Source organism: Pagrus pagrus, assembly GCF_965226575.1.
Source record: "Pagrus pagrus genome assembly, chromosome: 23".
NCBI lineage: Eukaryota > Metazoa > Chordata > Actinopteri > Spariformes > Sparidae > Pagrus > Pagrus pagrus.
This window is the reverse complement of record NC_140205.1, coordinates 13,067,961-13,084,522: the sequence shown is the minus strand read 5'-3', so window position 1 is coordinate 13,084,522 and position 16,562 is coordinate 13,067,961. Positions and strand designations below refer to the sequence as shown.

The following is a 16,562-nucleotide window of genomic DNA, read 5'->3' as shown; positions in this document are numbered from 1 at the left end:
TCGGTACATCTCCCCTCAGAAGCCATTTCATTTCTCCTTTTCAGCCTCCACAGAAGCCTTTATTTGATCTCATATTCCAGAGTATGACTGCCTCAAACCGGTCGGACTCCGTTTATTTTCATTTGGAAAACACATTTAGTGTTGGAGGGGTGGCAGAGGATGGAAGTGGAGAGCAGGGGGTTCTGCTGTGGAAGGGACTGAGGCAAGTTTCTCTATCACATGTTAATGTCCTTCTGCAGGGATTTTTGCACTGTGCCTGATTGTTGGGAGCCAAACTTTATATTTCGTGCCGCTCGGCGTGATCAGTCCGACTTCTTTCAGTGTAATCAAGCAAAATCTTTCAAATATGTCCAGTTTTAGTCCTCCTCCCCCCCTCACAAATACTTCCTTCAAATAAGTGTAAAGTTTGCATCCATGCAGTGAAACTGATACAGCTGGATACCCTTTACTCAGTGCTTTGAAACTGCAGATCAGTGGGAAAGTGTGCCATTTATTAGGCAGCCCACTTAGGCAGCCCAGATGTAGCTGGTCACTTGAGAGGGAGACGTCCTCATAAACTCTGAGCCTTGAGAGCGGGCACAGCACCCAACTGTAGAGTCCAAATTAACCAACCCACCCACACTCGTTCTTAAACTCCACATCTTTGGCTATTTGCTAAATCCTGAACCAATGCAGCTGTCTTCCCAAATTTCCTGAAAACTTCTCTCCCTTATTTATCATTGTCTTTGCCTGCAGCACCTATATCCTCTCCAGCCCGTCTCTGGTGACAGCACAATGAAAACAATTTTTTGAAAAGTGTCGTTTCAGTGCTATGGAAGTCCCACTCACCTAAATAGTTCCTTCTCTATGTCTGTCTCTGTGTTTTTCTCCTTTTTTTTTGTGGTGGGGGGATATCGTAGCCTCCACTGGGCTCAGTTCCACACAATGAATTACCTCCAGATGTAATTCCTATCCCCCCGCCCTTCGCCCTCAAATTAGTGGCTAGTAAAAATTAGGTTTGAATTAGCCGCGGTGCAGAGAATAGAAGAGTTTGAAATTTCCATATAATGAGTTTATTATTCTTTGCTGGAACGCCGTTTTCCTGAATTAATTTGATCAGTGGGGTTTTAGGTGTTATTGGTGTCTAGTTGAATGGTGTTTTAGTCATGAATGGAGAGCCACTGTGTCAGCGGTAAGTTAGACGGAGGAGGTAATCAGAGGAGAGAACGCTTCTGGAGATGATTTCCAAACTTTCTCCATTATCAAATTCATGGTCAGTGTTTAATGTTTCTGTCATCCCGCATGGAAGTGTTTTTCATCACCACTCACAGATGCATCGACAGGATTCCTCGGATCGGAGATAGTGGTTGTTGCGTCGCATATACAGGTGTTGTGCTCTTTTGACTGCCAGCGAAGCTTGTCTTGCTGCCATTCAACTGTATAGCCGAGGTTCTGGGAATGACAATGTGTTTGGCAGAGCTGGAGCTGTGGGCTCCTCAGACACGACAGATCACTGTCACAAATGGGTTTCAGATTCATCCCTAACAGGAAATCTGAATGCGTGAAACGACTATTGTATATCACTTTTTTATTTTTCTGTTCCATCATCTTGACAACATGGCCAGGAACAGGAAAAAAACATCCTCTAAGAAGGAATGTAATTGAAACCGCAGCTGCCTTTACTATATGATAATATCTACTACTGTGAAAAAAGGGCAGTTGTCTGCCATGCTCGACTCTTTCATCTAATTCCAATCTACTGTATAACAGGTAAACTGCTGTGAGCCGCACTTGCTTGTTTAAATTTACCCGGCTCAGGCGAGCCTTTGATTTCAGCAACTCGTTTAATTCAAATACGCTTTTGAAGAAAAGCTTTTTTTTTTTAAGAAGGTGGGGGGGGGTTGGGCGTTGGAGGCAGCTGTGGTGGTGGGAAAATGAGAGGAGGCACAGGAGGGCCAATTTAACCTCGAGTGTCTGTCGCTAGTCTACCAGCTCCTTCGTTTCAAGAGGCCCGGTCAGCTTGAACTGTCTGACTTCTGTCATTTCGATCTCTTTTTATTTTTCTGCTGTAATGTATACTTTAATTCCCGCCCGCCCGCTGTCTGTGTGTAGCGGCTGCGTCGGCAGAAGCAGCTGGAGGGGAGGTGCAGGTATCATTAAGCCTTGGAGAGGCACCAGCGGAACGCTGCTGAGTGCTATACGTGGCTCCTCGCAGCGCGTGTTGATATTTTTTTGGGCCCAGCGAATGTACAGCCTGGTTTATTTTCAATAGGAACCTGAGGCCGGGGCTTGGCCAGAGAGACCCCCCCCCCCCCTCCGGGCTGCTTACTCGGGCTGTTGATATTGAGTCAAGCAAACACTCTCTCAGGGATGTCCTGTTGGGCACTCAGCCAAAGTCGCAAATGGAAGTCACATGTGGAGACTCCCAAAGGAAGGCAATGAGGCCTCAATTCACACCCTACTTTTTTTCCTTGTATAAGTTTTATTAAAAGCAGTCCTTATCCTTGCATTTGTCTTATTCACTGATTTAGAAATGGCACATTTCCTAAAATAGCTACAATTTCTCAGAACAACAAGCAAAACAAAATCACCACATGTGTTATTGTGATTGCAGTAATCAGGCCCCTCTCTACCTTCATTCACTGCTCTCATCTTTTTGCAGTGGAATACATATGCAAATATATTTGGACACTGTCATTATCAGCCACTTAATAGGCATTTCATTAGGGATTTTCTGAATGCACAGCGCAAGGCAAGTTGCCATGGATACCCCTGGTGCTTAAGTACAGTATATTAAAATGGTGCTGCCTTCCAACCACTTATATAATCACCGGTCCGTAATGGTCTCTGCTCTCTGGCCATAAGCAACGTATCGTGTGATCAGCGTTGCCCAGGACTATAAAAGAGCCCTACCCCCTCATTATGGCTTATTTGGCTTCTTTTATATTTATTTGTAGGCCGGACTAAGTGGCTCATGAATTGTGCTTGTGGAACATTTGTGTGACAACTAATGACTGGTGCTGGTGTGCGGGCTCTGTTGGCTCACATGTGTGGTGTGCTTCTCTTCTTTGAAACAACGGTTATCACTGTGTGGGAGTTTTTGGGGGCAGTTGAACATATTTTAGCAGACGATAAAATCACTTCATTTTGTCTGACTGGCTCTTAAATGTACGATTGAACGATGGAGGAGGGAAGTCAAACAGTTAACCTCCCAACACGAAGTGAACACCATTGATATTAGTAAAAAGTCTTTTTTTCCGCCTGCACCACTTCTGTCTCTTTGTCTTTTTTGCTCTTTCCACTACGGCTGGGTGATTATGGCCTTAAAAAATAATATTGCAATATTTTTTGGCTATATCACGATGCATATCAAATAGATGTATAACTTGATATTTTGATATCTCCTCAAAAACGGTTAATTCATTCTAGGACTGGCTGTCAAAATTAAGTATCACAATATATTTGACCAAATACCTCAATATCTACATTGCGACAGTACTGTAAGGAAGACTATTGGTCCTTTTACAAAATATCGACACAATGAGATTTTTGATGAATAATCATCAGTAATGTGGATATAATATCAAAATATTAAAACAATGCAGCCTTTTATAACCAGGAAAAGACAACACTTAGGCCAAGTTACATATCACAATACCAATATAATATCGATATATTGCCAGCTCTATGTTATTTAAATGGTCATGCGTGCTTTTATTTAAACACATACTTTCAATTCTATCATTAGCCAGCAAGTGTTAGGCTAATGGTTGGCTGTTAAAGGGTTAATAGAGTGATTCATATGGCTGAAGGCAGGGCTGCTCCTGACTGACAGACCTCATGTACTTTGTGGTGGCTTGGTACTAAAGTGATGGTGGCAGAAATGACGAGGAAAACCGCCGCGATGGGCGCTTGACTTTGTCTAATGCCCCAGAGGCGATGCACTTCACTGTGACTTTAATTGAAAATTAATAGTTAGTGGTAGTGGTGAAAACGATAGCAGAGACGGGAAGCAGCATCCCTCGCCACCGTCGTTACAGATCCGCTGCTTCCCCCTACTGCCGCTGCTGCTGCCGCTGCCGCTGCCGCTGCTGCTGCTGCTGCTGCCAGGGTTGGTAACCAGCTGCTGCCACCATCACCCCTCCCCACTGTACCCACCACTACACATGTCTGTCTCTCCCTCTCCTCCCCCCCTTTTCTCTCTCTTTCACTGTTCTGCTGCCACCACATCAAGACGCTGGTGGGCCCGTTCGTCTCCGTTGACCTTGGCAGCAGAAAGCACAGGAAGAAGAGACGTAGGGAGTAAATACCTGAAGGGAGGAGGCACACAGTTGTCACAGATGTGTAGAAATAGGCGGCATAGCGTTCCCCCTAGTGAAGCCAATGTTTCTAAGGCCAGGGGCCTCTTGTTTGTCTTTTCCAGTGAGGCACTCTGAGTAGTTTATTAAAGGGGCTGAAGGAGCTTTCTAGCCTGAAGCCCTGAGCGCTGAAAGAGAAATGGGAGAAATTACTGGCATAATGTGGATGCTTAGAGCAATTAACAGCAGTTGTTTCATGCTAGCCCCCTTTGCCTCTCTGTGTTGCTGTCTTTTTTTCTCTCTCTCACTTGCTTGCTTTGCACTCTTGTCCCCCCCGTCCCTCCACCGCTCTCTCTCTCTCTCTCTCTCTCTCTCTCTTGCTTCAGCTCCCACCGTCTCTCTCGCTCTGCCATGATTGTTTAGTGTTTACCCTCCCTGCCTCAGAGCTCAGACAGTTGACACTAATGAAAATGCTGCATCTTTTGGTCTGTGTTGGTCTCTAAATAATGATATCATACGGCTGAAATATGCTCCAGCGGAGCCCGGGAGATAATGTGCTATTCAGAGGCTGTTAAATCACGCCAGTGCACCGCTCAGAGCTGCAAGTTCAAGTGGTCTTTACCCCGCGTTAGGGGCTACATCTTTTCCTAAATAAATCTGTCATAGTTGCCCTGGGTGCCTCTCTTTAAGACATTAAAGTTCTTGCACTCTCTATAACCCCATGCTGTGGCTGCCTGTATGCCTGCACATGTGTGTATGTGTATAACTATGAATTTAATTTTGGAGTTGCATCTGCAAGATTTAGATGAGTGTTTGTATTTGATTCTGTATATATGGCACAAACTTGTGTAGGCAGATGTATCGAAAAGAAATAGAGAAAAAAAAAAAGGTCCCCTCTTGTATTAAATCTCTCAGGTCCATGTGGCAGAGCGAGCTGGTGGCAGATGGACTGGCTTTCTGCATCTGCTGTATGCAGACTGGGGGCTTTGTACTCCTCTCTCCTGGGGAAGACCGAGCCTTTCTTCTTGCCAGTAGATTCCTGTCTGTTGGAGCGACTAAGGAAAACATCTGTGGCATGCAAGGGAGAGAGAGAGAGAAAAGGAGAGAGAGAGAGAGAGAGAAAAAAAATTGACAAAAGCATTGGCAAACACCATTAGCCCTAAATGTTCCAGCTCATTGCCTGTTGTGCATTGTTTACAGTGGAAGGAAACATGGTGATACATCAGCTCGGCTTCTTCAGCTCGCTTTGGCTGCTCGCCGGCTTCTTAGGCAGCGGGTACCGGCGGTTTTTGCGGTCCCAGTCAGAGATACTGAACTAATTCATTAGGAGAGACTTGTTCACATGTGTGAAGCCTGGTGTAAGACATCTGTACAGACACGTTTGCCTTTTTATCAAGTGGTAAACCAAGCATTTAAAAACTGGCTGGTGAAAGAGCTGTGAAATCTTTGTCAACTTCACGTTATTTAAAACACTTATCATAGGTTCGGTGCTGTGATGTTTAGTTTGGTTTGGTCAGGTACATTGTTTAATGCTTAAAAAGGTACGTAAAGTGTAGACAGAGAGTCTCAGAAAGCATCATCTTGGTGTTTTCTCTAAGATAAAAGTGAGGGAGCATTCGGCATGTGGAGGTCTCCCCACTTCTGAACCTTTGTGGTCTCCCTCCCCTTTCAGATTCCTCTACAAAACGCCTCTTCTGAACTCCCCTCATACACATACACGCACACACACACATATACACACACAGACACACAGAGTTACACCCCCCACCACCACCACCATTCCTTTGCCAATTCTCGCCACCCTCCGCCCCCTCCTCTCCGCTCCCCACGACCAGCCCCCCTACCCCACCGATCAAGCCACTGGTTTTTGTGTACTATTGGTCCTCAGGCGTCAAAACAATCCAGCGGGGCTGCCTGACTTGTTTTAATTAGGCAGCACTGAAACGGCAACTGTCTCTCAGACGTGACCAGGCAGAGGTGCTCTCCCCTCGCACTACTGTAAATACCGCTGTAAATACTTCTCTGGTGATGTCTTTGACAGTAAGCGTCAGCTAGTTTCTCTTTACTTTTTTTTTTTCTTCTTCTTTCCCCCCCTTTTTTTCCCCTCACTTTTGATGCTCTGTGGCATTTTCCCCCTCTCTTCATTTTCGATAATGCTTCCAGGCTTCTGAGAATACTTCTTCAAATGCTTCTTACCGAGGAGAGTGGATTTCTCACTCATTGTTTAAAAGGTAGGTCATTTTATCCGTCACTCTCTCCCTCTCTCTTCTGCAGTCGTGGACTATTTCTGACTTTGTTTTGCTGGATTTGTACTTGTGGTATAGTAGCAGTGTTTTTGGATAGCGTGTCACTTGGTAATGCATGGATGTGATATGGCTAATTGTTTTTAAGAGCCCTATACACTCTCTGCCGGAGCACGGCGTGGAGGCTACCGACTGCCGCTCAGCCCTTCACTAATCCCATTCAGACTCTTTACATCTACACACACACACACTTTGACACGCACACAATCAGAGGTGAAAGGAAAAGCGCTGAACTGCGCTAGAATAAAGCCTGACACACATACCTCTGCGACAAATGCACCTCTCGTAGCAGCGTCCTCCAGCCCTGCTCCCGTCTCCGTTTTTCCCTCTCGTCTCAACGATGCCGGGTAGAGCGAAGCAAGAGAGCCAGTCCGGCAGGTTGTGTGTAAGAGAGTGTGTGTATGTGTGTGTGTGTGTGTGTGTGCACTTGTACGAGAGAGAGAGGGAGGGAGAGTGAAACAGAGAGCGTTCAGAGAAGCAGATGTGCGATCAGAGCGAGAGCAGCGCGAGCATGCAGCCGAGATGCAAGGGGAGAGCCGGCGAAGCATCCTGCGAGGAGCCACAGCACTCCTCGTGTGAAGATCCCCTCACACACACACACACACACACACACTCTCTCATTCACACACAGGACCCACCCACACACACACAGACTACCTGCACACACATTCGCAGCAGAAAAACAAAATTTTCTTTATACTTACTTGCAAAAACTGATGTTAATAAATGTGATCAGATTTGAAAAATTAAAAGAGCAAAAATAGAGATGAAACTAATAATCGCCGCGTCTCTCATTTCCGATAAAATGTGGAATGAAATGATAAGTACTGTTTTCCAGTAATTGTGATATATTTCATCAGCGGCAGGCAAAAGAAATGATGGTCTAATTATTTCCAGTGTGGAGAGAGAAAGAAGCCACCGTGTCTCTGTCATAAATTTCCATTTTGTACACTACCCCCCCACCCCTCCACCCCCATCCATTCACACACACATATGCACTCACACACACACACACACACGCTCCCTCCGCTGTCCCCTCTCCCACTCTTTTCCCTCTCTCCCCCAACTCAAGCCTCTCCTATCGGGCCCGCATGTCCGACCCGCACAGGGGGCCCCCGGTCGGTAATTGCCCCGGTGACAACTGGAAATGATAGAATAATTGTCAGGAGAGGCGTCTGGGCTTTCTTTTTTTTTAATGGGGCGAGGGTGATTTAAGTATGCATGAATGGCACGGCGGTGGTGGTGGTGGTGGTGAGGTGGCGAGAGAGAGGAGAGGAGAGGGAGCGGAGGGGGGGGACTGGGGCGGGGGCTGGCGGTGAGGGGGGAGCAGGCTTGTTTATGATGCCATCCCCCATAAACACGGCTGAAGTGATGACACAGATAGTGTTGCCTCTCCACGGGGTGACACCAGTCGACTTGCGGCCGTCGCTGCTAGACACCCACGGCGTTGGTAGAGGCAAGCACTCTGTTCTCTGGTCAAGCTCTCTGGCACTCCTCACCTTCAGGTAAAAAAAAAAAAAAAAAAAGAGAAAAAAAGTGAGGCAGACTCTATCCATCCATCCATCCATCTATCCATCCATCATCCAACCATCCACCCATCAATCCTGTGTCATCCGTAGTCGACTCCAGGCTCTTGGCTGTGTTTAATGGTTGTGTTTTATTGCCGGGCTGTGTCTCCTCGCCTTCCCCCGCTGGTTCATCCCACTGTGTAACCGTGCAGCCTTGGTCTGCGGGCTCTGTTAATCTGCTGCTTAATTAGTGCTGATGAATGGCTCAGTGTGTGTGCCTGTGTGTGCATGCGTACAAGTGTGCTCGCGCGCGCGTGTGTGCACCGATGTGGCTTTGTGTGTCCGCGCGAGTGTGTGTGTGTGTGCGTGCGACTGTGGACTCACTTGCTGTGGCTCTTGCATTAGTTGGTCGAAGTGTTGTGGTGTTTTTTAGGATACGCTGCCTGCTTGCTTAGCTAATCATTGATCATTAAAATCAAGAGGACAGGGATTCAGCACTATGGTTAAACAGAATAAAAGGGCACCACTGCTGTATAACCTTTCATAAGCTAATAACAATCAAATATTAATCAGTTGCAGATGTGTGTTTTTGAGAGGGCAAAGCTTTTAGTGGAAGTTTGACTTATTTGTTTTTCGCCCATCTCTTGGTGCGGGTGGAGGAAAAAAAAAACTCTTTGGAGCAGATGTTTAGTTTGAAGTGGCGAGAGGTCACAAGACTGATAATCGGTGAAGCACTAATTATCTTTATCAAAGGCGAGTAGGATAATTTGTTTACTTAAATATTGATGAGGGTGAGCAAGGCATGGTATTGGGCTATTGTGGGCATATTATTAACATTTCATAGGGCTTTGTGCAGGAATGCGAAAGGGACTCCTCTTCATAATTTAATACCCTAATGCATAATGAGCTATGTGATTAGTTCACATGGAGAATTGGCCAAACTCCATTTTGAAGGCAGATAATTTACATTGTTCTCCAGAGTCTGGCATATAATAGGTTCTTTAGCGCAATAAAATTAAATGCTACACATTTTATATTTCAGCTTACAAATCCCCCTGGCAATATCCAGTTTTGACTCTTTTTTTTCTGTTGTTTTTTTTTTTTCTTCTTCCTCTTTTCACGTCTGTCTGATTTTGTAATAGAGAAATTGAAGGGGGAAATGAATTTTAAAATTGTTTAACTAAAGCACATGTTTACCTACATGTTTTATTTAGAATGCACACCGGCCAATTAACACCGTTCATTAGCCGAGCCGCGTTATTTGTTTTGAAAGTTTAACCAATCACTTTGTTATGCTAATTGTGATGTAATTTAATTTGAGTTCCCGTAATGATGATGCCGCTATTATCCACATAAATGATGCAGTTAAGCAGCACGGGCCTCATTTGCATGTGCTTGAAGGGGAGAGAGGCTGAAAGGAGCCGGCTCCCGTATCACTCCGCTTTAATTTTCCACCTCTGTTCACTCCTGCCCTATGGGTCTTCCTGGCCTGTCGCTTGCTATTGATGATCAGCACTTTTATCTGAATTTTTTTTTTTATGATAAAGAAACCTTTATTTGTCTGCTAACAGATTCATAGAGAAGATAAATTAAATGATGGAGACATGAGACTTAAAATGTATTTCTTGGCGGATGTATCAGACATTAAACAACACGCCTACACACAGTTGCATGCCCATGACTTCTAATTTTGAATGGTTAGTGTGAGTGGGGGCATTATTCAGATGTGGATTGAATAGTCTGGTGTGTTTTCAGAATGGAGAGGTGCAGTCAGGCAGTGCATGCTGTCAACCAATCTCTGTATATTTTTGTAAAAATCAATTTCTTAATCCTAAGAGGAGCAGGAGTGATCCTTTCTTCTCTGCAGTTTTAAAGTCCCCAACCGGGCATGGAGAAAGTGTGACTAAGCCGGTGTTAAAGACTGCCCATTATCTATTTTGTCGTGGCTTCGTCTTTGGTAATTTTCCTGTGGAAAGATTATTTTTTCTCCTGACCAGTCCCCCCCCCACCTCCACTGTTATGCTCCTAATTGGTTACATAAATCTTGTCTGGTATGAATGAGAAATGTTGCGGTGTTGTCAACTGCAATCTTCACCCTTATTTACCAATTCATTAAGATCTATCGATGCAGGACTGCTGAGGGGGAATGACAACATAAATCAGAGCTGGAGACATAATGGCCCTAATCAACCAGAAATAACTGGAAACGTCACAATGAGCTATGTCTCTGAAGCTGCGCCGGCCGCGGCTGGCTCTCCTGCGCCTGTCCGCTGGACGAGGCACGCTGTGTAGAGGGACGGCAGAGTCAGGCCATCCGACTGTCATTACATCCTCTGATATTTCTCCTCTCCCATCGACAAGGCGCCGGACCGGCGTAAAGAATTTGTCCATTTTCTCTTCTTTTTTGTTTTTCCCAACTCTCGCTCCGTAAGTCCTGGTCGCTTTAGTTCAGGTGGAGGATAAAATGTCTTTTTCTGAGGGGAACACTTCCACGCATGAGGTCTATAAATACACTTAGGTCGGAAGTACCCTGCTTTCACCAGCATGCACCTCCTCTACTCTTGGTTAAGATGATTGGACGAGACAATGAGGCCTCCCCTCTTTATAGGTCAATTAGCCCTGATTAGGTGGGCCGAGTTAATTAATGGAATTGGCAAATATGCAAATGAGAGCCGACTGATCAGCTTTCGTCACTGTCTCGTTCACCCACGGCGGCGGGGCTGTCTCCTGCCTCAGCAGAATGAGGTGGCTGATGGGTAACGTGTAAACGATATGGGACGAGCCTAAATGCAGGAGAAAACTAGTTTCTCTCCTCCTCTTTTTCTCTGTCTGTGAGGGGCGTGCTGCTGCAGTCACATATTTAACAAGTGGGCATTTAAGACATTTGATAAACTGTAAATTAAATTTCATCTTTAAAATATTTTCTCCCTTATTTTACTGAATGATTCATTATTGATTTTAATTGAACAGTTTGATGTTGCCTTGCTGTTCTCCTTTTTTCTTCATAATTGGATAGCCTCTGTACAATATCTGTTTTGCCATTGTCGTATTTCAGAGCTGGTTGTATTCATATAAAATGAATTTGTATTAACATAGTATCATGCACACTATTCATGAGTGCTTCTTGCATTTGATTCTAAGGAGACATTGTGCAGACCGTACAATTGAACATGCACTTTACACCCTTTCCTCTGGCTTTCTTTGTCATTTTTTCCCTCTTTCTGTACTCCACAAACACTGACTCTGACACACACTCACACTCCATTTAGGGACACTTACACACTGTGGCAAATAGTCTGTCTTTTATCTTATTCTGTCTCATCTCCTTATTGTAAATAGAAGAGAATTAAGTTCTGAACATTCTTGACTGAATGTCTCCTATCACAGAACTACGATTTATTGTCAGCTCAAATGAAGAATTGAAATATGACTGAGGGTTTTCTCAATGTAGGGCTCATTGGACAGGAGATAACCACATTTGATTCTGTTGCTTTGAATAATGTTAATCCCGGAAAAAAGCAAAGTCCATTATTCATATTCATCTCTTTTCATTTGGCCCCACTCCTGATTTTGTAAATATGATTTCTTCAGCCCCTTTTTTTCCAAAGCAATCTTCATTCACCGGTGAAACACTTTTGAAATTCCTCTATCTGAGAGCAGAAACCATTACCATACACAGGTTTATAAGAAGTAGTCATTAATGCTCTTTTATGGCGGCCCTTTAGTGCCAAAAAGGAAGCTTTTAATTCTAAGGCACGGCAGCCTGGCTTGCCTTCCTTAATCCAGGGGGGGACTGGGTTTTGTCGAACGTAGCTTCCAAGTGGTCGTTTTTCCATCTCCGACTCACTCGCTTGAAGCTGAAGACTGTAATAAACTGCTTGTGGTGTCGCTGTGCGTTGACAACTCGCAACCACAAGAAATTACAGTACACACCCAAGTACAAACAAACAAATGATCATAATCAAAGACTCTCTGAAGACATAAATTTATGGTACGACTTGCATAAAAGTATTCAAGACGACTGATTAAGTTATTTTATACTTTTTGCTTTTAGATTAAATTCATCATTTCTTAAATGCAGTTCTTCTCCTTCTTTTTGAGTCAGCACATATGTGGCATTTTGATTTATTAAGCAATCTGAAGTATTGAATATGTGAGCCCCTGCCCAGTTACTTCTTTATTTTGTATGCACAGTAACTTATGGCAATGATGAATTAATTTCACTCAAGCACAGAATGTGTGATTATTTTAAATGGTAACCATATCTCCACTTGATCACAGAGCTGTGAGGAGTCAGCAGACTGTGAAATGTAATTTCTATTATTTTATTTTTTTTGGTATTTTGATCTCACAAACCAAAAGAATTTCCAGGCAGCCACCTGAAATGTGAACTGATAATGAACGGACGTCTGGGATCACAGATTTACCGGTCATTTTTTTTTTCCCTTTTTCTTTTTCGTCATCCTAATGAAAACATTTTTTTTTTTTTTTGCAACTCATGCATATAAAATGAGAGAACGGATCAGTGTTCTAGATAGAGACACAGCACTGGAGAACATCCTCACACTGAAAATAGATAGCCCAGAGAGTCAGAACAAAAACCAGTGTCAAGCCCGTTGTGTGTTAACAACATAACGTGTGTGTGTGTGTGTGTGTGTGTGCTTGTGTGTGTGTGTGTGTGTTAAATTCCCCAGTGTTCCCCAGACAGTGTTGGAGCACAGCAGACAGCTGTGTATTCCCACTAGATGGATGGCCAGTGTCATAGTGTGTGTTTACTGCACATGATAGAGCGGTAGACAGGCCAGGTAATGAGGCTACATTAAGGGCTTTTAGAGCTCGCAAACAAAGATGGAGGGCTGCTTCTTTCCCCTTTAATGATAGGTGTGTGTGTGTGTGTGTGTGTGTGTGTGTGTGTATGTGCGAAAGAGAGAGAGAGAGAGAGTGCACGTGAGTGTGAGAGGCAATGAAAGGTTCAATTCGCCTTACACCTTTGTTGTGTCACTTCTCGGAAGAAAGAGGAGAAATTCTCCCAATCTCTGGGCCAAATGTGTCGTCAGGACCCTTTCTCAGATTCAGCACCTGATGGAGGAGACAGATTTGCGTAGTGCAGGATTCGAGAGTAAATATTTGCTCAAGCTGAAGAGGAATAGCAAGCGAGGGTATGGTTGCACAAGGAATGAGACAAAAGCCGGAGTTGGACCGAAGCTTTGCAAATAAAGTGTCTGTCTGTGTCTATCTTTGCTTAATCAGGAAATGCCTTTCCCTTCCATTGAGCCTCCACCTTAATAGAAATGTTGGAGCCATCAGCGATCGTTGGCGACGGTAAATTTAGAGAGCACAGAGTTATCTCCGTCTCTCACTATCTTTCCACCACCCCACAACCTAAACACTTAGTATCACTATCATCTTCCTTCCCAAAGCTATACATCTACAGAATTACCAGCGTATTACCAGGGCAATAACAGCCTTCCTCTCTGTTTCCGATCACGATAATAAGTGGTCTGGGTTCTCCCTCATTGGAAGATTATGGCTTGAGGAAATGGCATCAAATAGCGGGTGTGTTGAAATGCAGGACACCGGCAATTTATGGGATGTCAAACACACGTGCGGGCAAGCCGGCAGCCCTCACTCATGCGGCATTAAAGCCTGCCTGCACCGGCGCAGATCAGACAGAGCGAGGGCCCCGGTCGATACTGTCGCTGGGGGTGGTGCGGCTCCTTCCGACCCAGTTGGTTTAGGACAGGCTGAGCCGGGGTCAGGGCTGGTACCCCTCAGGGAGAGAGGGGTACAGGGCATGGCAGTCGGCACACACAAATGCAGATACACATGTGCATATAGTTACACCCTGAGGTGTCGAGTATTGTCACTCTCTGTCTCTCTTGAGTATTGTGTGTGAGTGTGTGTGTGTGTCTATCTGTGACAGTTCCATCACCCCCACAGTCGGATCCGCAGCTCGGTAGCCCGCTCATCATTGCAGCCTGGCTGTGTTTCTAATTGACATTCTAATTGGCAGATTTGAATGCCGCCTTTAGATGGCTAATTAATTTATCTCACCGCTGTCATTAAGGTTAAAGCACCATCTGATCTCTGCGAATATACTTTGCATATATCTGCATTATCATTATGTTGCAGTTAGACATATTGCACCGATTTTATTTTGGAGGAGGGAGGGAAGATTATGGCGCCGAGATTAAGCCGGCTGTTGGGCTTTTATTGTTTGTGTATTGAATTCAAATTATACGTCCTGATTCTTTTTTTTTTTTTTTGTACCAAATCTACGATGTCTGATTTCTTTTTTTGCCCTTTTCTTTTTATAATATTAATGTTTCATACCTCGGTAATTACATTAAAAGCAAATTTCATTGGTTTGTTAATATCAAAGTAGCAATTTTCCCTGGACTTTCCTTGCATTCAGATGTTATTAAAAATCCTTATTTCCTCGTCTCATATATCTTCCAAGTTTTCCGAACATCCGTCGCCGGTCCGAGAAAGAAAGCCGAAAAAAACGGGAGAGAGAGAGAGAGAGATCCAGGCTCCATTAGAATGTTCATAAAATTGTAGTAAAGGCAATCAGACAGTCTTTCTCTGAATATTTTAAACATCGGGCATGTAAAATTTATGCCTAATTTGAATACTTATTAGCCGGCTGATCTCGGCTGCAGCCTTGAGTTTCTTATGCTGAGATTCATCACCGGATTGGATGTCACATTGTGCCAGTCTTCCCCCCCCCTCCGCCCCCTCCGCCACCTCCACCACCTTCCTCCCTCCCTCCCTCCTTCCCTCCCTCCCTCCCACTCACTCTCCTTTTCTCTCTCTTTCACTCTCATTCTTTTCATCTGTCTCTCTCCGTCACCCCCCACCCTCTCTGCTCCTCTCTCTCTCTCTCTCTCCCTCTCTCTGTCTTTCTTCGGTGTGTCTCTCTCCATCAGTAGTGAGCGGCGCGGTGTTAAACAGGGGCCTGTTTGTTCACAAGCACGCCTTGTCCTGGCCTCTTCCCTATTTACTTGTGTCCCGGGCAGCTGTCGCCCTGCTCTGTGTAACAGCTCAGCCCCTGTTTGTTCTCCCTGCCTGGATCCTGTTTATCCTGGCTGTGGACATCCTTTAAGGCCTGTCCTGTATCTGCCCCTCGTCAAACACACACACACTGGCACACACAAACACATTAAAGGACGTGTACACACTTATATTAAAACTGCATTTACTGGCTGTAGTATACACACGGTACCCATGTGAGCTGGGCGCAGATGCACACACAATCATAATTCTTTTGTTGCATGCGTGTGCATTAGGTTGCTCTTGCAGTTGCTCTTTTCATTCAAAGAAAGCTGTGTTTTAAATTTGTTTTAAACTTCCTCCATAAGGCAGTGATGGTTTTATTAATCCTTTGAAATATTAATTGTCTCAAATGTTCTTCACATTCCAATTTTAAATATTAAAACTAATTATTTTCCAAACAGAGACGGCACAAAACCCATAATTCTGGAGTGCATTTAGAGTTGCCGTTCAAGTGTCTTTTTTATTTTATTGTGAGAACGTCGACTGATGTTGGTGGGGCTCCTCTCTGCCCCAGCGAAGGTACAGAGCATTAAATGCGAGGGGGAAATGATAAAACATTTATTACTGGAGAGAGAGGAGGTAATATGCATAATTTATGCTGTTTTTAGCACAATCATTAGTGATATTCGTGATAGATTTTTTTCCCCTTTTCTTCCCTTCTCTTTTCTCTCTCTTTCACCAGTTTTCCATATCTAATAGATGCAGAGGAAATTAATTCAGAATCCTAAAAATGTATTTAAAATTTTTGTCTTGAATTGTAGATCTCCCCCCCCACCACAAACTTTGATTGCAGCTCAATGTTGGTTTAATTGTGTCCCGTTGAGAGATGTGTTTTAAATGTCACAAAATAAATTAGTGTATATAAGGTTTGATTAAAGAAAAGGGGAAAAGGAAGCCAATGAATGACATATGAGAAGCCTGTGAGGCAGATTTTTATTTAGCCACTGCAAAGATGACAAACCCATTATAGTGCTCATCACCAGCCCTGCACCATGTGATTTGGTAGCCTCCTCCTCCTCTTTCACTCCGCCACCAAATTTTAATTTTGCATGATTAGCTTTGCGTCATTAGGCAACTTCATTCAGATACGACACTCACTAAAAAAATCTGACAGCTTCAAGACGGCAAATATTTTAGGAGTGCCTGCTTCTGTTTTTCTGTCTGTGTTAGCCTGGCTGTCCTAAAGTGTGAGGGTGATATTAAGAATTAAGCTCATTTGTGAATCAGGCTCATTTTTGGCTTTAATTTACCACAAATGTGTTTTTATTTAAAAATGCAAAAATAATGCAACTTTTTATTAAAGCTTAAGATTTATGCACAAATTTTAGTGGATAAAACAGCCACATTTCGGCACCCCTCCCATTTTAAATAGCACCAGGACATGCATCTCTTTGTATTGCTTCATTTACACAATGAAT

General features: G+C 44.1%; 1 protein-coding gene across 13 annotated transcripts in view; it reads left to right on the top strand.

The window, feature by feature from the left end:
* foxp2 (forkhead box P2) overlaps window positions 1-16,562 on the top strand; it is a 106,116-nt gene that overhangs the window by 25,073 nt on the left and 64,481 nt on the right. For 2 of the 13 annotated variants that reach the window (XM_084345517.1, XM_084345520.1), the window contains exon 1: window positions 6,282-6,508. The exons of 8 other annotated variants lie outside the window; for them this stretch is intronic. The gene's annotated coding sequence lies outside the window, so the exon portion shown is untranslated. Of the gene's footprint in view, window positions 1-6,281; window positions 6,509-7,092; window positions 7,156-7,994; window positions 8,086-16,562 lie in introns of those variants that run through there. 3 more of the 13 variants (XM_084345521.1, XM_084345518.1, XM_084345522.1) reach the window with 3 other exon arrangements.